This window comes from Delphinapterus leucas, chromosome 3, assembly GCF_059928025.1.
Source record: "Delphinapterus leucas isolate spDelLeu-1000000601 "Yukka" chromosome 3, BTC_Dleu_Yukka2, whole genome shotgun sequence".
Classification (NCBI taxonomy): domain Eukaryota; kingdom Metazoa; phylum Chordata; class Mammalia; order Artiodactyla; family Monodontidae; genus Delphinapterus; species Delphinapterus leucas.
Genome location: NC_143131.1, coordinates 109,967,746 through 109,991,633, shown reverse-complemented (window position 1 = coordinate 109,991,633; position 23,888 = coordinate 109,967,746). Strand labels below are relative to the sequence as shown.

At 40.1% G+C, this 23,888-nt stretch overlaps 1 pseudogene; it reads left to right on the top strand.

The window, feature by feature from the left end:
• Nucleotides 1-979: 979 nt before the first annotated feature.
• LOC149749638 (phosphatidylinositol transfer protein alpha isoform pseudogene) lies at nt 980-22,586 on the top strand (annotated as a pseudogene).
• The last annotated feature ends 1,302 nt before the right edge of the window (nt 22,587-23,888 follow it).

The window sequence follows — 23,888 nt, the reverse complement described above, 5'->3', positions numbered from 1 at the left end:
AAAGACTTGAAAATATATTATTTAGAATCAACTCTCCAAATTGAAAACTCATTGTTGTGAATGTGTATGTGCACACTAGCAAAAATTTTTAAGTTATGCATGACTCTGGCTGTGTAGAGTTGGGGGGAAATCTCAGGGTTTGAGTTCTTATGTAGGCTGACAACAAAACTTTTTTTTTTTGGTCTTGCCATGCACCCTAGCCTTTCTAAGTTTGTGCAGGGCAAACAGGTTTGCTTCTTTGCTTTCCTTCATGTAGGCACTTTCCAGCTTCTAAAATTTATTTAATACTTCTTGCCTGCTTTGTCTCTTCTCTCATTCTCTTTGTGTTTATGGGTTCCTTCCATTTTTAATCCCTAAGGCCATTTTAGTAGATTTTGACACATTTTATTGCAAATTGTTTTTCTTCTAAATTTTTAATTTTATTAGTGACTTAAAAAATTTAGGGGGGGTGGATTAGGGAAATTGGCTGTATTTGTCTTACAAGTGAGTTTTTTCCAACTGTCATTTTTTTACTTTGTTTATGGTGTTTAAAATATTTATATAGTTCATGTATCCATTTTTAATTTAGTTCATATTTTTATATAGTTAATGTACCAATTTTTAATTTAGTTCATATTTTTAAGAACCTTTCCCACCCTAGGAGGATTTATAAAAGAAATTATTCCCCTAATACTTTATGGCTTTACGTATTTTTATGACTTTTTTATGATGGAAGTTCTGGGGCGGGGGATGAGTTTTGGAGGGATTTGTGCCACTGTAAAAAATGTAATAATGAGAGAAGCATTTGTACTATATATAAGAGGGTTGAGTCTAGTTTCCTTAGGCATATTAACTTTACCATTGATTTCGTCAAACTAGTGCTAATAAATCAGGTAGATAACCGCTAAGTTGTCTTGCTGATTGTGTCCGACCTTTCTGCCTAAAATCATTCTGAGACTCAATTTTCAGTGTGTGCGGGGGGGTGGGGGGGGTGGGGTGGGGTGAGTATCCCACACAGCATCCGCTAATTCTCCAGATACCAGCTGGGCGTCCTACAGTTCAATTCAATTCTGACACTACCCAGAGATAACATCAGATTCCACAGGTTAAGGGTTCAGTCCTACACAACTGCCATCCCCCTATCCCTCCAACTTCAGATGCCATTCACAAGCTCGGGTTGTTACCTGTACTTCTGACCAGCTGGCTGTAAATCACACATTCTCAAGACTCTTCCTTGACTTCAATTAATTTGCTAGAGTGGCTCACAGGGCTCAAACATTTTACTTACTAGATCAGTGGTTTAATAGAAAAGGATATAATTCAGAAGCAGCCAGATAAGAGATACATAGCACAAAGTATGGGGAAGGGCCAGGAGCTTCCATGCTTTCTTTCAGTGCACCACTCTCCCCAAATCACGTATTCACCAATGTGGAATCTCTGAAAAATGTTCTTTTGGGTTGTATGGAGGCTTCACTGCATAGGCACGATTGATTAAATCATTGGCCATTGGAAATGAATTCAACTTCCAGCCCTTTTCCCCCTCCCTGAGGTTGCTGGGTGGGGCTGAAAGTTCCAATCAAGGGGTTGATTCCCTTAGGTTACCTAAGGGTGGTCCAAAAGTCACCTCATTAACATAACAAAAGATACATTTATCCCTCTTATCACTTAGGATAATTACAAGGGTTTTAGGAGCTCTGTGCCAGAAAGGGAGAGGAAGACCAAATATATATTTCTTACCATAAATCACAGTATCAAACTGCCTGAAACAGACTTGTGTCAGATATTCACCAAACGCAGGTGGTAGCCAATTTACAAGATAGCCCACAGACATCCTCTCCTAGCATCCACACCCTTGTGTAGTGGGTCACAAAGGGCTTGTGGCTTATATACCTTGTTCTCTTGGATTGCTCACTTTGGGGGAAGCCAGCTGCTATGGCCAAGGACACGCAGGCAGCCCAGTGGGAAAGCCTATGTTGGGAGGAACTGAGGCCTCCTCCAGCAGCCAGAGTTAACATGTCAGCTATGAATAAACCACCCTGGAAGTAGATCCTCCAGCTCCAGTCAAGCCTTCAGATGACCGCAACCTCATGAGAGGCTCCAAGGCAGAACCACCTGACTAATCTCCCAAATCCCTACCCCACAGAAATTAAGAGATAACAAAGGATTGTTTTAAGCCACTAAGTTTGGGGATAATTTGTTACATAGCAATAGATAACAAACATCCTCTTTTCCTTAGCATATAGCTAAGTTACATTTCCCTGCATCCCTTCAGCTATGTGGGGGCATGTGCCTATAGTCTGGTCAGTGAGATGTGTGAGGAACTGATGTATGCCATTTCAAGCCCCAGAAAAATCTCCCATGCTATTTATCCCCCATGCTTTCTCTTTTCCTTTGTCTTGGCAAAATGCAGAAAGGATCCAGGAGAGGACAATGAGCTGTTTGATGGAAGGAGCTTGAATCCCTGAATGAATGGGGCAGAGTCCTCATTATTCCTGACCCACATCAGAATTTGTTAAGCTGAAACAGGAGGGGAGGGGGCAGGGCACAACTTTTAAAAGAATGACATAGCCCGAGGACACAATATAAACTGATTAGAACCAACAGGTCCAAGAAGGCGGACAAGTTCACTAGACCTTAAGCCTCAGGATACGCTCATTGTAACACATCAGCAAGCTAAATGACACACTCACAGGTGCCATGACAGTTCCAAGGCTGACCATAAAGGTCAAAAAGTAGGTGCTGGCCTAATTTTTGGAATCCCCACCCCTTCCCCAAAATAGCTGGAATATTCCTCCCACTCATTAGCCTATGAAATTACCCACCCCTATAAAAACTGACAACCCCATACCCTGAGGGCCACTCTTGCCTTCTGAGATGGCCCACGCTCTGTCTGTGGAGTGTGTTTCTAAGTAAATCCACTTCTTACCTATCACTTTGTCTCTCACTGAATTCTTTCTGTGACAAGACAACAAGAATCCAAGCTTCGGGCTTCCCTGGTGGTGCAGTGGATAAGAATCTGCCTGCCAATGCAGGGGAAACAGGTTCAATTTCTGGTCCAGGAAGATCCCACATGCTGCGGAGCAACTAAGCCCATGCGCCATAATGACTGAGTCTGTACTCTAGAGACCGCGAGCCACAACTACTGAAGCCCACGTGCCTAGAGCCCGTGCTCCTCAACATGAGAAGCCACCGCAATGAGAAGCCCACGCACCACAACGAAGAGTAGCCCCTGCTCGCCGCAACTAGAGAAAGCCCGTGCGCAGCAATGAAGACCCAACACAGCCCAAAATAAATAAATTTTAAAAAAAGAACCCGAGCTTCATGAAGTCCTGAGACCAGGTGTGTGATCTCAGTTAAAAAACCCTGGGTTTGAGTCCCAATCCGGTTTTTGCCTGGGTTTGAGTCCCGGCCCATGGGCTCAAGTCTCAATCTGGGTTTTTGCTGGGTTCAAGTCCCAATCTGAGTTACACAGTTTCAAATCCACTGAGATTTCAGGGATTAGGTAACAGCAGCTAGGAATATTTACCATAATTAATACAAGGTCCATTCAGGAGTGGTGGAACTTACTTGTCTGCATAAGGTGGCTTGGGCTTTTAACAATCATAGCAGCCTATTTGATTGTTCTGCCCTTTGAATTACCTAGGAGGGTGAGACTGACAGGGTAAGCAGGGTTAGAACTTGGAGTTAACAGTTGGGCTCATAAGCAGAGTGTAAGCCAGTTTCTGTAGCACAACTTGATTGAACTGAACTGAGAGGGAGGCTAAATGGGAAATGACTCCTACCTTTACCATTAAATGTTGTAAGTTTAGACCAAAAGTGATAGATTCAGACCATTCAAGGGTTTTAATTTATCACTGAGATAATTTGCTTGAGTAAGCTACTAAGAAAAAGTGGCCTTTATCCTTCATTTTTAAAAATGTTATTTTTCTCAATCAATGTGATACACCACATTAACAAATTAAGGAATGAAAACCATATGATCATTTCAATAGATGCAGAAAAAGCTTTTGACAAAATTCAACACCCATTTATGATAAAAACTCTCCAGAAAATGGGCATAGAGGGAACCTACCTTAACATAATAAAGGCCATATATGACAAACCCACAGAAAGCATCATACTCAATAGTGAAAAACTGAAAGCACTTCCACTAAGATCAGGAACAAGACAAGGATGTTCACTCTCGCCACTCTTATTCAACAGAGTTTTGGAAGTCCTAGCCACAGCAATCAGAGAAGAAAAAGAAATAAAAGGAATACAAATTGGAAAAGAAGAAGTAAAACTGTCACTATTTGCCAATGACATGATACTATACATAGAAAATCCTAAAAATGCTACCACAAAACTACTAGAATGAATCAATGAATTTGGTAAAGTTGCAGGATACAAAATTAATGCACAGAAATCTCTGACATTCCTATACACCAACAACAAAAAATCAGAAAGAGAACTTAAGGAAACACTCCCATTTACTACTGCAACAAAAAGAATAAAATACCTAGGAATAAACCTGCCTAAGGAGGAGAAAGACTGTACTCAGAAAACTATAAAACACTGATGAAAGAAATCAAAGATGACATAAACAGATGGAGAAATATACTATGTTCTTGGATTGGTAGAATCAATATTGTGAAAATGACTATACTAACCAAAGCAATCTACAGATTCAATGCAATCCCTATCAAACTACCCATGGCATTCTTCACAGAATTAGAACAAAAAATCTTACAATTCATATGGAAACACAAAAGACCCCAAATAGCCAAAGCAATCTTGAGAAAGAAAAACAGAGTTGGAGGAATCAGGCTCCCTGACTTCAAACTATACCATAAAGCTACAGTAATCAAGACAGTATGGTACTGGCACAAAAACAGAAATATAGAGCAATGGTACAGGATAGAATGCCCAGAGATAAACCCATGCACATATGGGCACCTAATTTACGACATAGGAGGCAAGAAAATACAATGGAGAAAAGACAGCCTCTTCAATAAGTGCTGCTGGGAAAACTGGACAGCTACATGTAAAAGAATGAAATTAGAACACTCCCTAACACCATGCACAAAAATAAACTCCAAATGGATTAAGGACTTAAATGTACGACCAGACACTATAAAACTTTCAGAGGAAAACTAGGAAAAACACTCTTTGACATAAATCACAGCAAGATCTTTATTGACCCACCTCCTAGAGTAAAAGAAATAAAAACAAAAATAAACAAATGGGACTTAATTAAACTTAAAAGCTTTTGCACAGCAAAGGAAACCCTAAACAAGACAAAAAAGACAACCCTCAGAATGGGAGAAAATATTTGCAAATGAAACAACAGACAAAGGATTAATCTCCTAAATATACAAACAGCTCATGTAGCTCAATATCAGAAAAACAAACAATCCAGTTAAAAAATGGGTGGAAAACCTAAATAGACATTTCACCAAGGAAGACATGCAGATGGCCAAGAGGCACATGAAAAGATGCTCAACATCACTAATTATTAGAGAAATGCAAATCAAAACTACAATGAGGGGCTTCCCTGGTGGCGCAGTGGTTGAGAGTCCGCCTGCCGATGCAGGGGACACGGGTTCGTGCCCCGGTCCAGGAAGATCCCACATGCCACGTAGCAGCTGGGCCCGTGAGCCATGGCCGCTGAGCCTGCGCGTCCGGAGCTTGTGCTCCGCAACAGGAGAGGCCACACGGTGAGAGGCCTGCGTACCACAAAAAAAAAAAAAAGAAAAAAAAATCTACAAACAATAAATGCTAGAGAGGGTGTGGAGAAAAGGGAACCCTCCTACACTGTTGGTGGGAATGTAAATTGATACCGTCACTATGGAGAACAGTATGGAGGTTCCTTAAAAAACTGAAAATAGAACTACCATATGACCCAGCAATCGCACTACTGGGCATATACCCTGAGAAAGCCATAATTCAAAAAGAGTCATGTACCACAATGTTCATTGCAGCACTATTCACAACAGCCAGGACATGGAAGTAACCTAAGTGTCCATCAACAGAGGAGTGGATAAAGAAGATGTGGTACATATATACAATGGAATATTACTTGGCCATAAATAAAAGAACAAAATAATGCCATTTGCAGCACCATGGATGGACCTAGGGATTGTCATACTGAGTGAAGTAAGTCATGGATGGATCTAGAGATTGTCATACTGAGTGAAATAAGTCAGACAGAGAAAGACAAATATCATATGACATTGCTTATATGTGGAATATAAAAAAAGGCTACAAATGAACTTATCTATAAAACAAAAATAGAGTTACAGATGTAAAAAATAAACTTATGGTTACTGGGGGGTAAGGAGGGGGAGGGATAAATTGGAAGATTGGGATCGACACATACACACTACTATATATAGAATAGATAACTAATAAGGACCTACTGTATAGCACAGGGAACTCTACCCAATACTCTGTAATGGCCTATATGGGAAAAGAAGCTAAAAAAGAGGGGATATATGTATATGTATAACTGATTCACTTTGCTGAAAGTAACACATTGTAAATCAATTACACTCCAATAAAAATTAAAAGAAAATAGTAGTGGGTGCAATTTTAATTCCAGGTAAAGCTCCTTTTTTAAAAAAAATTATTTTATTTATTTTTTTATACAGCAGGTTCTTATTAGTCATCAATATTATCCCCATCAGTGTATACATGTCAAAGCTCCTTTCTTGGGCTTCCCTGGTGGCGCAGTGGTTGAGAGTCCGCCTGCCGATGCAGGGGATGTGGGTTTGTGCCCCGGTCCGGGAGGATACCGCGTGCTGCGGAGCAGCTGGGCCCATGTGCCATGGCCGCTGAGCCTGCGCGTCCAGAGCCTGTGCTCCGCAACGGGAGAGACCACAACAGTGAGAGGCCGTGTACCGCAAAAAAAAAAAAAAAAAAGCGCCTTTCTTATTGCACTCATTTCTAGTGTCCTATTACACTGACAACATATCTTTTCTACTCATATTATGACTTACAAAATAATAAGTGACTAAAATTTAAAAATTATGGCATCAATTCTAGTTAAAAAGAACAAAAAGTGGGGAGAGTGGCCCAGATGGCAGAGTAGGAAGACCCTGAGCTCACCTCCTCCCACAGGCACACCAAAATGATAGCTATTTACAGAGCAATTATTGATGAGAAAGACCTGGAGACTAGCAGAAAAGATCTTCTGCAACTAAAGATATAAAGAAAGAACCACAGTGAAATGGGTAGGAGGAGCAGAAATGCTGTATAGTCAAAACTCATACTCTTGGGTGGGCGACCCACAAATGGGAGCATAATTACAATTGCAGAGGTTCTCCCCAAGGAGTGAGAGGTCCACCCCACATTGGTCTCCCCAGCTTCGGGCCTGGGGGTCTTTCACCAGGAAGATAAGCCCCCAGAACGTTTGGCTTTGAAAGCCAGTGGTGCTTACTTTTGGAAGAGCCAAAGGGCTGTAGGAAATAGAGAGTCCACTCTTTAAGGGTACACACAAAATCTCACACGCTCCAAGATTCAGAGCAGAAGCAGTAATTTGAAAGGTGCCTGGGTCAGACCCACCTGCTGATCTTGGAGAGCCTCCCAGAGAGACAGGAAGCAACTGGAGCTCACTCTGGGGACGCACACACTGGTAGCAGCCATTATGGGGAATGTGTTCTACCACGAGGACACTGGTGCTGACAAGTGCCATTTTTTTTTTTTTTGCAGTACGCAGGCCTCTCACTGTTGTGGCCTCTCCGGAGCACAGGCTCCGGATGCGCAGCCTCAGCGGCCACGGCTCACGGGCCTAGCCGCTGCGCGGCATGTGGGATCTTCCCGGACCGGGGTACGAACCCACGTCCTCTGCATTGGCAGGCAGACTCTCAACCACTGCACCAGCAAGGAAGCCCACAAGTGCCATTTTTGAGTCCTCCGAGCGTATTAGTGCTGGGACCCAGCCCTGATCATCAGCATGTTGGTACAAGTACTGGGATGCCTGAGGCCAAGCAGTTAGCCAGGCAGGGGCACAGCCTCACCCACTAGCAGATTGGCTGCCTTAGGAACCCCTAAGCCCCCAGCTGCCCTGGTACCTGACCCTGCCCACCAGAGGGCCCAGGATCTGGTCCCACCCATCAGTGCACCAGAACTAGCCTCGGAGCCCCAAGGCCCAACAGCTAGTTGTTGAGACCTGGCTTTGCTCAGCAGTGGGCATAACACCAACTCTGGTACACCCAGAGCCTTGCAGCCAGAGACCTTAGGACCCAACTCTACACACCAGTGGGCAGGCAATAGCTCCAGGACAGCCTGGGCCCAGACTCCACCTGCTAGAGGGTTGGCACCAACCCTGGGACCCCCCAGGACCCCGCAGCCAGAGACCCCAGAACCTAGCCCTGCCCACTAACAGGCTATCAGCCCCAGGACCACTAAAGTACGACAATTTGCCATGTTAGAACCCAGCCTACCCACCAACAGGCCAGCACCAGCTTCATGACCCCCAAGGCCCTATAGCCAGAGGCCTCAGGACCCAGCCCTTCCCACCAGTGGGTAGACATGAGCCCCAGGACAACTGCAGTCCTGCATCTTGCTGTGTCAGGACACAGCCCACCTACAAACACCCAGCACCAGCCCTGAGACCCTTGGGCCCTGGCCCTATCCACCAGCAGGACAACTCTGGGAAACCCTGGGCCCCTGAACCAGCTGCTCAAGATCTGGCCCCACAGACCAGTGGCTGACACCAGCTCTGGTCCCCCAGGGCTCTGCAGCCAGAAACCCTGGGAACTGGCTCCACCCACCAGTGGGCCAGCAGCAGCCTTGGGACCCCAAGGGCCCTGGCCCTGCCCTCCAGCAGGTTTACACCACCAGCTCTGAGACACCTTGGACCCGTCAGCCAGCCACCCTTGAGATTGAGCCCCATTCATCAGTGGGCCAGCGCCAGCTTTGGGACACCCAGGACCCTGCAGCCAGCCATGTCAGGAACCTGTCCTGCCTACCAGCAGGTGGACACTAGATCCAGGATCCCCAGCTGCACAGCCACCCACTTTAAAGTGATGAAAGGAAAAACCTCCAATCAGGAATACTCTACCCAGCAAGGCTTTCATTCAGATTTGATGGAGAGATCAAAAGTTTTACAGACAAGCAAAAACTAAAAGAGTTCAGCACCACCAAGCCAGCTTTACAAGAAATGTTAAGGGGAACTCTCTAAGCAAAAAAACAAAACAAAACAAAACAAAAAAAAGGTCACAACTAGAACATGAAAATTACAGAGGAAAAATCTCATCGATAAAAGCAAATATACAATAAAGATAGTAAATCAACCATGTATAAAGCTAGTAGGAAGGTCAAAAGACAGAAGTAGTAAAATCATCTATATTCTCAATAAGTAGTCAAGGGGTACACAAAATAAAAAGATGCAAAATAGGATGTCAAAAACAGTAAAGGTGGGGAGAGTAAAAATGCAGGGTTGTTAAAAGGTGTTCAGACTTAAGAGATCAGCAACTTAAAATAATTATACACTCACATATATTTCTATATATAAACCTTATGGTAAGTACAAACTAAAAATCTATATAGATACACAAAAAAGAAAGGATTCCAAACATAACACTATAAATAGTCATCAAATCACAAGGGAAGAGAACAAAAGAAGAAAGGAGCAAAAAAGAAGTATAAAAATAACCCCCAAACAATTAACAGAGTGGCAGTAAGTACAAAGCTATCAACAATTACTTTAAATGTAAAGGAACTAAGTGCTCCAATCAAAAGATATAGAGTGGTTGAATGATACAAAAACAAGGCCCATATATAAGCTCCTTACAAGAGACTCATTTCAGATCTAAAGACATACACAGACTGGAAGTGAGAGATTGCGAAAAGGCTTTCCACGTAAATGGAAATGAAAAGAAAGCTGGGGTAGTGATATTTATATCAGACAAAATAGACTTAAAGTCTATTTTAAAGAGACTGTGACAAGAGACAAAGAAGGATACCACATAATGATCAAGTGTCAGTCCAAGAAAAAGATATAATAATTGTAGACAGAACTGGAGCTCTGGGCAGCACCAACAGTGACATAGGAGGCAGCGAGGCTGCGATAGCAGAAGCCAACCAGTGATTGGAGCAAGAGTGGCAGGGACAGAGCAGACCACAAGGAAGGTGCACAGGCAGCCAGACTGGGCCAGGCCATGGGGAGAGTGGCCACTGGGAAGCAGGCAGGAGGCTGGGTGGGCAGTGGGCAGCTGCCTAGCCGTGAAGCAACATGGTGCTGCTCAAGGAGTATCAAGTCATCTTACCTATGGCTGTGGAAGAGTATCAAGTGGGGTAGCTGTATTCTGTGGCTGAGGTCAACAAAAATGAAACTGGTGGTGGTAAAGGCATAGAGGTCCTGGTGAATGAGCCCTATGAGAAGGACAGTGAGAAAGGCCAGTAAACACACAATATCTACCACTTACAGAGCAAAGTGCCCATGTTTGTTCAAATGCTGGCCCCAGAGGGAGCCATGAATATACATGAAAAAGCATGGAATGCCTACCCTCCTACCCTTATTGCTGAACTGTTATTACAAATGAGTACATGAAAGAAGACTTTCTTATTAAAATTGAAACCTGGCACAAACCATATCTTGGCACCCAGGAGAATGTGCATAAACTGGAACCTGAGGCATGAAAACATGTGGAAGCCATATATATAGACACTGCAGATCAAAACCAAGTACTTAGAAAGGATTTCAAGGTAGAGGAAGACCCAGCAAAATTTAAACCTATCAAAACAGGCTGAGAACCCTTGAGCCCCAACTGGAAGCAAGAACTTGTAAATCAGAAAGACTACCCATACATTCATACATACAAAATGGTTACTGTCAAGTTCAAGTGGTGGGGCCTGCAGAACAAAGTGGAAAATATACATAAGTAAGAGAGGTGTCTGTTTACAAACTTCCACAGGCAGCTGTTCTGTTGGCTCAATAAGTGGGTTGACCTGACTATGGATAGCATTCAAAGGATGGAAGAAGAGATGAAGAGATAGCTGGATGAGACAAGGCAAAAGGACCCAGTGAAAGGAATGATGGCAGATGACTAAAGCCACCCCTCCTCCTTCTGCACTTTTTGCAAGACAGTGGTCAAAAGGAAGGCCCAGCAGCTCCACCCTCCCAAGTGACAGGTCATCTTCAGACATAGCCTTTCTGTGCCCATTCTTCAGACAACTTTTTATCCCTTACTGTAGCTAATTCTAGATGCCCTTTAATACTGTGAACAAATAGACCATCTGGTATTATGAAGTCCATGTGTGCGGGAGCCTGTTCCTCTGAGATGTGTGGTGTGTAGGTTGCTGTATTTACAGCTCCTCGCTCTCCAACCATTGTGTTCTCAACCTATTTCTGTGTGCCCTCCCCCACTTTATTTCCAAGTGACAATTTTAGTCTTTCAAAAACAAACTGTAAATATATACACACCCAACATCGGAGCACTTAAATACATAATGCAAATATTATCAGGCATAAAGGGAGAAATTGACAGTAACACAATAATAGTAGGAGACTTTAACACCCCACTTACATGAATGGGCAAATCATCTAGACAGAAAATCAATACGGAAATACTGTCCTTAAATGACATATTAGATGAAATGAACTTAATGGATATATATAGAACATTCTGTCCAAAAGCAGCAGTATATGCATTCTTTTAAAGCATACATGGAACATTCTCCAGGACAGATCATATGCTAGGCCACAAAACAAGTCTCAGTAAACTTTAAGAAGGCTGAAATCATATCAAGCATCTTTTCCAGCCACAATGCCAATACAAGAAAAAAACTGTAGGGAATTCCCTGGCAGTCAAATGGTTAGGACTCTGCTCTCACTGCTGAGGGCCTGGGTTTGATCCCTGGTTGGGGAACTAAGATTCCACAAGCTGCGCAGCCAAAAAAAAAAAAAAAAAGAAAAGAAAAGAAAGAAAAAAACACTAACATGTGGAGACTAAATGATATGCTACTAAACAACCAATAGATTACTGAAAAAAATCAAAGAAGTAAGCAAATACCTGGAGATAAATGAAAATGAAAACACAATGATCCAAATCTATGGGATGCAGCAAGAGCAGTTCTAAGAGAGAAGTTTATAGTGATACAAGTCTACCTCAAGAAACAAGAGAAATCTCAAATAAACCTAACCCTACACTTAAAGGAACTACAGTAAGTCCCCTACACACGAACGAGTTCTGTTCCAAGAGTGCGTTCATGAGTCTAATTTGTTTGTAAGTCCAACAAAATTAGCCTAGGTACCCAACTAACACAATAGGCTATATAGTACTGTACTGTAATAGGTTTATAATACTTTTCACACAAATAACACATAACAAATGAACTCAAAAAATAAAAAAAAATTTTAATCTTACAGTACAGTACCATGAAAAGTACAGTACAGTACCAGCTACATCATTGCTGCTTTTACTCTTGCTTCCAGACATCCTGGGCTTGAAATAAAGATACTGTACTACTGTACTCTATAAAGTACTGTACACTAAAGTACACAAAAGCACAACCACTTGTAGAGGATGCATGCATGTGACAGTGTACACCAGACACGTGAACTAACTTACGTGATTGGACATGTGAACGCACGTTCGCATCTTTGAAAGTCTGCAACTTGAAGGTTCGTATGTAGGGGACTTACTGTAGAAAAAAAAAAAACCCAAAGTTAGTACAAGGCAAGAAATCATAAATAAAATCATAAATGAAATAGAGATGTAAAAAACCATAGAAACACCTAGAGGGGTGGGATAGGGAGGGTGGGAGGGAGATGTAAGAGGGAGGAGATATGGGGATATATGTATATGTATAGCTGATTCACTTTGTTATAAAGCAGAAACTAACACACCATTGTAAAGTAATTATACTCCAATAAAGATATAAAAAAAAACAAACCATAGAGTTGGTCCTTTGAAAAGATGAACAAAATTGACAACCTTCAGCCAGACTCATCAAAAAAAAAAAAAGAAAGAAAGAAAGAGGGACTGAATCAATAAAATAAGAAATGAAAAAGGAAAAGTTACAACCAATATCACAGAAATACAAAGGATTAAAAGAGATTACTATGAACAATTATACACCAATAAAATGGACAACCTAGAAGAAATGGACAAATTCCTAGAAATGTATAATCTTTTAAGACTGAACCAGGAAGAAACAGAATACATGAACAGACCAATTAGCAATAATGAAATTGAATCAGTAATAAAAATACTCCCAAAAAACAAAAAGTGTAGAATTAGATGGCTTCACAGGTGAATTCTATCAAATATTTTGAGAAGAGTTAATGCTTATCCTTCTCAAAATATTCCAAAAAATTGCAGAGGAAGAAAGCTTCTGAACTCATTTTATGAGGCCAGCATCACCCTGATACCAGTACCATGGAAAGACATCACCAAATTACAGGACAATATCACTAGTGAACATAAATGCAAAAATCCTTAACAAAGTAATTGCAAAGCAAATTCAACAATACATTAAAAGGATAGATCATGCACCACGATCAAGTAGGATTTTCCAAGGGATGCAAGGATAATTCAATACCCACAAATAGATCAATGTGATACACCACATTAACAAGTGGAAGAATAAAAAATCATATAATCCTCTCAATAGATACAGAAAAACTTTTTGACAGATTTCAAGATCTATTTATGATAAAGACTCTCAACAAAGTGGTTATGGAGGGAATGTTTCTCGACATAACACAGGCCATATATGACAAACCCACAGCTAACATCATACTGAATAGTAAAAATCTGAAAGCTTTCCCTCTAAGATTAGGAACAAGACAAGGATATCCACTCTTGCCACTTTTACAACATACTATTGGAAGTCCTAGCCATAGCAATCATACAAGAAAAAAAAATAAAAGGAATCTAAATTTGAAAGGAAAAAGTTAAAGTGTCATTTTTTGCAGAAAAGATGATACTATACACAGGAAATCCTAAAGATGCCACCAAAAAACTACTACAACTCATGAATGAATTTGGTAATGTTGCAGGATACAAAATTAATACACAGAAATCTTTTGGGTTTCTATATACTAACAATGAACTATCACAAAGAAAATTAAGAAAATCCCACTGTATCAAAAAGAATAAAATACCTAGGAGTAAATCTAACTAAAGAGGTAAAAGATCTCTACTTGGAAACTATAAGGCACTGATGAAAGAAACTGAAGATGACACAAACAAATGGAAAGATATACCACGTTCACGAATTGGAAGAATTAATATTATTAAAATGACCATACTACTCAAGGCAATCTACAGATTCAATGCAATCTCTTTCAAAATACCAACGACATTTTTCACAGAGCAAGAACAAATAATTTTTAAATGTTTTGGAAACAGAAAAGACCTTGAATAGTCAAAGCAACCTTGAGAAAGAAGAACAAAGCTTCAGAGGTCTCATGCGCCCTGATTTCACACTATACTACGAAGCTACAGTAACCAAAACAGTATGGTACCAGCACAAAAACAGACACATAGATCAATGGAACAGAATAGAAAGCCCAGAAATGAATTCACACTTTTATGGGCAACTAATCTATGACAAAGAAGGCAAGAATATACAATGGAGAAAAGACAGCTTCTTCAATAAATGGTCACTTCAATTTTTCCAATTGGACATCTCCATGCAAAAGAATCAAACGGGACTACTCTCTCACACATGCCCAAAAATAAACTCAAAATGGATTAAAGACTTAAAGGTAAAACCTGAAATCATAAAAATTCTAGAAGAAAACATAGGCACTAAGCTCTTTGACACTGGTCTTAGTAATATTTTTTGGGATCTGTCTCCTCAGGCAAGGGAAACAGAAGCAAAAATAAACAAATGTGACTACATCCAACTAAAAAGCTTTTGCACAGCAAAGGAAATTATTAACAAAATGAAAAGGCTGCCTACGGACCAGGGGAAGAGATTTGCAAGCCATATATTTGACAAGGGGTTAATATCCAAAATATACAAAGAACTCATACAACTCAGCATCAAACAAACAAACAAACTATCTGATTAAAAAATGGGCAGAGGACCTGAGTAGACATCTTCCCAAAGAAGACATAGAGATGGTCAACAGGCACAAGAAAAGATGCTCAACATCACGAATGATCAGGAAAAAGCAAAACAAAACTACAACGAAGTATCACTTCATACCTGTCAGAATGGCTATTATAAAAAATACAACAAATAATAAGTGTTGGTGAGCATGTACAGAAAAGAGATCCCTGGTCCTCTGATGGTGGAAATGTAAATTGATGCAGCAACTGTGGATAACAGTATGGACAGTCCTCAAAAAACTTAAAGTAGAGGACTTCCCTGGAGGGTCCAGTGGTTAAGACTCTGTGCTTCCACTGCAGGGGGCATGGGTTCAATCCCTGATTGGGGAACTAAGATCCCACATGCCATGCAGCATGGCCAAAAAAAAAAAAAAAAAAAAAAAAAATCAGAAGTAGAACTACCATAGGATCCAGCAATTCCACTTCTGGGTATTTATCTAAGAAAACAAAAACAGTAATTTGAAAAGATATAGGTACCCCTGTGTTCACTGTAGCATTATTTAAAATAGACAAGATATGGAAGTAACCTAAGTGCTCACTGATAAATGAATGGATAAAGAAGATGTGGTATATATATACACAATGGAATATTTCTCAGCCATAAAAAAGAATAATATCTTGCCAGTTGTGGCATCATGGATGTACCTAGAGTATATTATGCTAAGTGATTAAGACAGAGAAAGACAAATAATATCTGATTTCACTTATATGTGGACTCTAGAAAAACCACAAATGAACAAACAAAACAGAAACAGAATTAGAAATACATTCAGGTGGTTGCCAGAGGGGATGAGGGTGGTGAGAGGAAAGAAATAGGTGAGGGAGATAAGAAGTACAGATTTCCAGTTGTAAAATAAATGCGTCAGGGGTATGAAATGTACAGGGTGAGTAATATAGCCAATAACTATGTAGTATCTTTCTATGTTGACAGATCGTGACTAGACTTATTGTGATCATTTTGAAATGTACAGAAGTACTGAATCATTATGTTGTGTAACAGGAAGTAACAAAGTGTTACGGGTCAATTATACTTCAAAAACAAACAAACTCATGGAAAAAGCAATCAGATTTGTGGTTAGCAGAAGCGGGATGTGGGGAGGGAGAATTGGATGAAGGCGATCAAAGGTACAAACTTCCAGGTACAAGACAAATAAATACTAGGGATGTGATATACAACATGATAAATCAACACTGCTTTATGTTATATATGAAAGTTGTTGAGGGTCAATCTTATGATCACAAGAAAAAATTTTTTTTCTATTTCTCTAATTTTATATATATATAATATGATGGATGTTCACTAAACTTATTGCAGTAATCATTTCATGATGCGTGTAAGTCAAATCATTATGCTGTACACCTTAAACATATAGTGGGTACATCAATTATATTTCAATAAAACTGTAAGGAAAAAGAACAAAAAGTGGTTAAGCCTTTTTCAAATATGTACTGCAAGTATGCCAAGAGTTGATATCAGTTCTCTGTATATCAATCCTTTCATCCATCTATGAAGCAAACTATTTAAAAGCACCAGCTGACGATAGTAATTGCTTCTTGCTTTGCCTTCTATGATATACAGGATCATTTAATAAAGAGATTTTTGCCTATAGTAGCTCATTAAGTTTTCTTCCTGAGCATATTTATTATAATGATATCCAGTTCTATAAGCTTCTCTGAAGTAGTGTGACTTGTACATGCATTTGTTTACTAAGAGTAAATTCTGATGTTTTTATAGCCTGATTTCTTCTCTTTGTTCCATACTGAAGAGTATTTGCATTTGTCCTAGAAAAATGCAGTTGGTTTAACATGGATTTATTGTACTCTGTTTGAAAATGACCTGAAAGCTTGGATGGCTTCACGTTATTTTTTTAAAAGTCAAGATTATTGATTTATAATTTAAATACCGTAAACTCTACCTTTTTAAAAGTGTGCAGCTTGATGACTTTTGACAAATGTACATCATGTATCCATCACCACAATCAAGATACAGACTATTTCAATCACTCCAAAAAGACTTGTCAGGAGATCATTTTATAATCCATGCAAGAGATGACTGTAGCTTGGTCCTGTATGATAGTGATGGAGCTGATGAGAAGTGATCAGATTCAGCATGCATTTTGAAGGTAAAGCTGGCAGCATTTGCCCATGGGTAAATTGCATAAGAAAGTAGTCAGGATTTATTATTTCTCAAGATTCTATGGACCAACTTGGCAGTCTGCTGCTTTTTGCCTAGTCATGTCGCTGTGCTTTGTTTAAGGTTGGAAGGTACAAGATGATCCCGCTCAGATGCCTCACAGTAGGTGCTGGCAGTCAGCAGGGGTCCTTGGAGTCTCCTTTATATGGCCCCTTATTCTCCTGTAGGCTAGACCAGCTTACATGGTGGTCACATGGTAATAAGCAATCTCAAACTTTGCTTAAAACAAGTACAATTTATTATTCATCATGATTTTTTGTGTTGGTTGGGCTGTTCTGCTGATCTTACCTGGGCTTGCTCATGTAGGTTGGATGGAATGGATTCAGCAGGGAAAACTGGAATGGCTTGGCCTTTTTCCATGTTGTCTTCCACCTCAAGTTTCTTCACAGCATAATGTTCTCAAGGCAGCATTTCAAGAGGGTGAAACAGATGCTGCAAGGCCCCTTGAGGCTTAGGCTTCAGAACTCAAATAACATCACTTCCCCCACAACCCATTGGTCAAAACAAGTTAAAAAGGCCAGCCTAGATTCAAGGATTTGGAGAAACAGACCTCACTTATACAAGGGAGAAGCAGAAAAGTCACATTGCAAAGGTGGGTACATACTAGTATGGAAGGAAGATATATAGCCATTAATCAGTTTACTCCACTGCCGTTATGTTAACTTGCCTACTTTCTTTCTCTCCTCCTGCCATTAAGACCAATTGCTACTGTATCTCTTTGTGACTTGAGTTCATACTTCCTAAGAGAAGACAAGGACTCCTAAGGCATAAACCTGGGGCCAGATCCCCTCATAAGCTGCAAAATAGCCTATAAATGGCTTACCAGCTTTCACTGTGGTGAGCCAATCTGGTATCCATGGTAGCCAGTGTGTAAAGAACTCAAAGAATCTTATAAAAAGGGCAAAGGGCCAGTGGGTGTGGCAGGTCCTCTGAAGTTTTCCTGAAGGGGTCAATACAGGCATCTTGCTTGACTGGTACAGAGCACCTGGGAAAAGATGTAGTGTGTACAAATATCAGCTTACAGTGTAGTATGCAAAAATATACCTCCTTTTGATCTTCTATAACAACTTACTTTCTCTTTTGAGTCTCTGATCCATCATGATGAAAAATGCGTATTTTTAGTCAGTTTAGAGTTTCTCTCTTCCATCCCTTGGTCACACCTAATTTCTGGAAGGTCTTATATAGTGTCACAGCATCAGGAGGGCCTATCTACGCTTCTTTGTCATTGGTCTCTACAGTGTTCTCAAGACTTTAGCTATCTCATTTAATCCTTATTCATTGATCCCTGTAGCCTGATATTTTTTAACAATGATGACCATGATTATGATAGTAATTATGACAGTTTTATGATAGTATTAACAGCAATTTCTATTTATTGTCTGCTATGAGAGGCAGGCAGTATGCTGCTGTATATATTAAATATACTATTGATAAAAAACCAAACAACTCTGTGTACATCTATTACATCCTACGGCATTTACTGAGAAATTATATGTATAATGAACACTAGTAATTACTGATGTCCACCATTTGAAACCCCCTTGAATTTAAGGGATTCCTTGTCCCCAAAAGAGAAGTTGAAATGAAAAGACATCTAGTATTCTAGCTCCTCTGCTAGCTGGGATGTAAGCCCTTGACTTAGGCTTTGCCAATCAGATGGACTCATCTGGGATTTTGAATTTGAAACTAATGACACAAAGAAAAAAGGACAGTGGAGATTGCTTTCTGATGTCAGTGGCCGCAGCATCCAGTTGGCAGGCACAACAGTGTCTGTGTTGCCAACTGCTGGATCCAGTATTAAATACCAGGGATGACAACAGTGCAAGCTGCAGTTAGTTCCTTTGTTCAGTGGCAGCAGTAGTGGTGCCCCAATAGACTAGCTTTTTGGTTTTATTTTTGGCTGTGGTATTATCTGCATATGTTCTCTTGATTCTTGCCTGTTTTACCAGTTAAATCTGCGAGGTAGCCATTAAATATTGTTACAAGAAATTAAATTTTGGAGAAATTTTTACCAGGGATGGTTGTAGGCAACAGATCCTCAGGGAAGGGTGGGGGCGGGGGGGAGACCTAAGATTAGTTACTTGGTCTGGTTTAAGATGAAGACAAGGAGAATCCAGCTAACATTAAGAAACTGGATTTTCACAGCCCATGGTAAATAGTACCAAAATAGCTAAATCATTCCATGGATCACTTGTACTAAATATGCCAATTGAAGGCAAGACTTTGTACTTTCAAGTGCTACTGCCATAGGATGATATGAAGGGTAAGCAGAATTCTAGGACTATGGAGGTGTTGTGATTGCTTCTAATATGGCTGAACATCTGAGAAAGGAAGAATGACATTCTATGAGGCCACCATCACGTTGATACCAAAACCGTACAAAGAAACCACAAAAGAAAGAAAATTACAGGCCAATATCACTGATGAACACAGGCACAAAAAAACTCAACAAAATACTAGCAAACTGAATCCAACAATACATTAAAGGATCATACACCAGGATCAAGTGGGATTTATCCCAGGGATGCAAGGATTCTTCAATATCCACAAATCAATTAGTATGATACACCAAATTAACTGAAGAATAAAAACCATATGATCTCATTGCAGCACTATTTACAATAGCCAAGACATGGAAGCAACCTAAATGTCCACCCACAGAGGAATGGATAAAGAGATTGTGGTACATATATACAATGGAATATTACTCAGCCATGAAAAAGAATGAAATAATGTCATTTGCAGCAACATGCTTGGACCTAGAGATTATCATACTAAGTGAAGTAAGTCAGACAGAGAAAGACAAATATCATATGATATCACTCATATATGGAATCTAATTTTAAAAAATGATACAAATGAACTTATTTACAAAACAGAAACAGACTTACAGATATCAAATACAAACTTATGGTTACCAAAGAGGAAATGTGGTGGGGAGGGATAAATCAGGAGGTTGGGATGAACATACATACACTACTACATATAAGATAGATAAACAAGGACCTACTGTGTAGCACAGGGAACTCTACTCAATATTCTGTGATAACCTATATAAGAAAAGAATCTAAAAAACAATGAATATATGTATATGTATAACTGAATAACTTTGCTGTACGCCTGAAACTAACACAACCTTGTAAATCAACTATGCTCCAATAAAATTAAATTTAAATAAAAGAGACATTGTCACTATTCTTTCTCTTATTTCCTCTTTATATGATGTATCTGTCCTGCTGTGAACAGCATCAGCAGCTCCTAAAAATAAAACAGTCCAAAGGCTATCACCAGCTATGAGATTGATAAGAATCTTACTCTTGAGAGCAACAGTGTATCCTTTCAAAATTGTATTTTGTTACATCACATTATATTTGGCCACACAGTACAGGTCAGATTCAGAAGAGCATTTGGTAGACTGCATTTTGTCATTTAATAAAACTTTTATGGAGCATGTTTTTGTTATTAAAGAAAGTAAATTATGTTCCACTTCAAAATGTCTTTCTCGGAACTTTTGTTAATGCCGTGAATTTTTTTTTTGATAACTTGTGAGATGTTGCATTTGTTTTTTTAGGTGTGCCCTAACCTAAGTGCCACAAACTGGGTGGCCTAAAACAACAGAAATGTATTCTCTTGCAGTTCTGGAGGCCAGAAATCAAGGTGTCAGCAGGGCTGGTTCCTTCTGGAGGTTCTGAGGGAGAATCCACTCCACGCCTCTCTCCTGACTTCTGGTAGCTGTTGGCATTCCTTGGCTTGTAGCTGCATCACTCCAGTCTCTGCCTCCATCTTTACATGGCCCTCCCCTCTGTCTCTTTATTTTTTAAATATTTATTTATTTATTTTATTTATTTTTTTTTGCTGCATTGGGTCTTAGTTGCGGCATGTGGGATCTTTCATTGTGGCATAGGCTCTTCGTTGTGGCGCGCCAGGGTTCTCTCTAGTTGTGGTGTGCGGATTTTCTCTCTCTAGTTGTGGCATGGGGGCTCCAGGGCGTGTGGGCTCCAGAGTGCATGGGCTGTGTAGTTGCAGCACACAGGCTCTCTAGTTGAGGCACACAAGCTCAGTAGTTGTGGCACATAGGCTTAGTTGCCCCGCAGCATGTGGGATCTTAGTTCCCCAACCAGGGATAGAACCTGTGTCCCCTGCATTGGAAGGAGGGTTCTTTTTTTTTTAAAATCAACTATTTATTACTATTATTTTTTAAAAATTTATTTTATTTATTTATTTTTGGCTGCATTGGGTCTTCATTGCTGCGCAGGCTTTCTCTAGTTGCGGTGAGCGGGGACTACTCTTTGTTGCAGTGCGTGGGCCTCCCATTACAGTTGCTTCTCCTGTTGCAGAGCACAGGCTCTAGGTGTGCAGGCTTCAGTAGTTGTGGCGTGTGGGCTCAGTAGTTGTGGCGCACGGGCTTAGTTGCTCCGCAGCATGTGGGATCTTCCTGGACCAGGGCTGGAATGTCCCCTGCATTGGCAGGCAGACTCTTAACCACTGCACCACCAGGGAAGCCCTGGAAGGTGGATTCTTTACCACTGGACCACCAGGGAAGTCCTCCCTCTGTGTTTCTTTCTCACATCTTCCTCTACCTTTGTCTTCTAAGAATCCCTGTCATTGAATTTAGGGCTCGCCCTAAACCCAGGATGATCTCATCTCTAGATACTTAACTTAATTACATCTGCAAACACCCTTTTTCCTAACAAGGTCACATTCACTTAGTTCAGAGGATTAAGACTTGTTTTGGGGGACTACTGTTTTTTTTTTTTTAACATCTTTATTGGAGTATAATTGCTGTACAATGGTGTGTAATGCCGTGAATTTTAAAAAATCTGCTATATTAAAAAGCAATTGCATTGATTTTCTTTTCTAAAGTTCAGGAAATGTCTCATTCAAATAGTTGCTTGCTATTAACTATGGTTAGGCAGAAGACAACGGAATGAATTTTCCTCCTGTTGGAAATAATTAAGCAAGCTCTGCATGTAATATATATTTTGCCATTTATGTTACTTTTATTCCATCAAATATGGTTATAAATGTTTTAGAGAAAGAAGATGGCTATCAGAGAAAGCTCATGTTTGCTAAGTGGAGGATATAATCCTTAACATCAAGGCATCGTTTGTCAAGATTCAGCTATTAGGTGTATTTAGGATTCTATAATAGTTTTTGTTATTTATTCTTTTGAAATTCTAATGTAGCATTTCTCTTTGGAAGATATGAAACATCTTTCATTGGGGTTCCCAAGAGGACCCCAAATAAACAGCACCCCTCTTCCTTGCCTGAGTTTTGGACAAATTGAGAAAATAAAACAAAGAGTAAATATAGAGGCCAACATTTTGATTACATCTTCATTATTGTTAAGATGAGGTTAGAGGATGTGACTCTATGTCTGTAACCATGTGTCCTTGCTAATACTTAACCTACAATTAAGTATATTTAACCTTGGATGGGTAAAGGGATTGGGTGGGTTAGCAGGGGAAGTGAGCCTCTTGAGGGCTTCTAAGAGGAAGAAGAGCAGAGCTGAGAATTTGCATTAGTGGTTATTCTTCACAGATTTACCAATCAGAGAAGTCACTCCACCTACCTTGGGATGGAGTGCAAAAAATGAGAAGAGCATACTTAGGAAAAAGCCCTTCTCTTGGAAGTGGGGAGTAGAAGAAAGGAATTCTATTCCTACATTCCTTGGCTTTTTGTTCTTCTAATCCATTGATTTAGTAATTAAGCCTATGGTCAACCATAGGCTGTTTTCAGTTTTGTCCCTGTTTCATAAGAGTGCTCCTCCCAAACCAACCACTTCTTTTGGGCATCATTCTGGGATTGTTGGTGGGAGTGTAGTTTTGACCACAGAAGGCTAGGAAATGGGTAAGAAAATACACTAATCAATCAACACTAAAGATACTCCATTTCAAAGGCTGAAAATTAATTTCCTATTTTCCATGCCAAACTATGTCCAATTACATTGCTCAACATAGTATATCAGAGGTTCTGCATAAAACTGAATGAAAATAGTAAGGTTCTCTAATAATAAAAACTCTAAAAATATGGAACTACATCTAATGTGAATATACATCTTTTCTCTTTATCAAATTCTGAGGGAGAAATGAAAGTCTAATAATGAAATTTGTTTTGTAAATTTAAGCCCAGAGATAATTTGAATAAAGGAATTAAAATCCAAAATCAAAATCTCTTGTTCTTGTGACTTAAAAGTCCAAAGCCTAAAATTCTTCAAGTCCAAAATCCATTCCCTCAAATTTCTTTTCCTACTTGGTTTTAGTGAGGAACTAAATGCTTGAGTGGGACTGGGGTTCCTCCTATAACTATGGTTTCAGCTGACTCTCATGGACGGAGTATGCTTTCTTCAGAATTCCAGAAATAATACCTGTTTAGAGGCAAGTTTCTCCTGACTCTCCCATTTTAAAAAGTTCAAAGTGTCCACAGGCCCCATCATAGCCACAATTTAGAAAAAAATATGTCTCTACCCCAAGAGCAGGAAATGGGAGAAAGCCAGACACCACTCTGCTTCAGCTCCAATGAACTCAGGACCTGGGAGTGGATGAGCCCTAGGGTACAGAGCTCCAAGCAGGAGAAAACCCACTGTCAAGAAAACCCACAATCAGTCACCCCTTACCTCTCAAAACAACGCTGCCGGTCTGGTCTTTCTCCATTGCCTCTGTATTAAT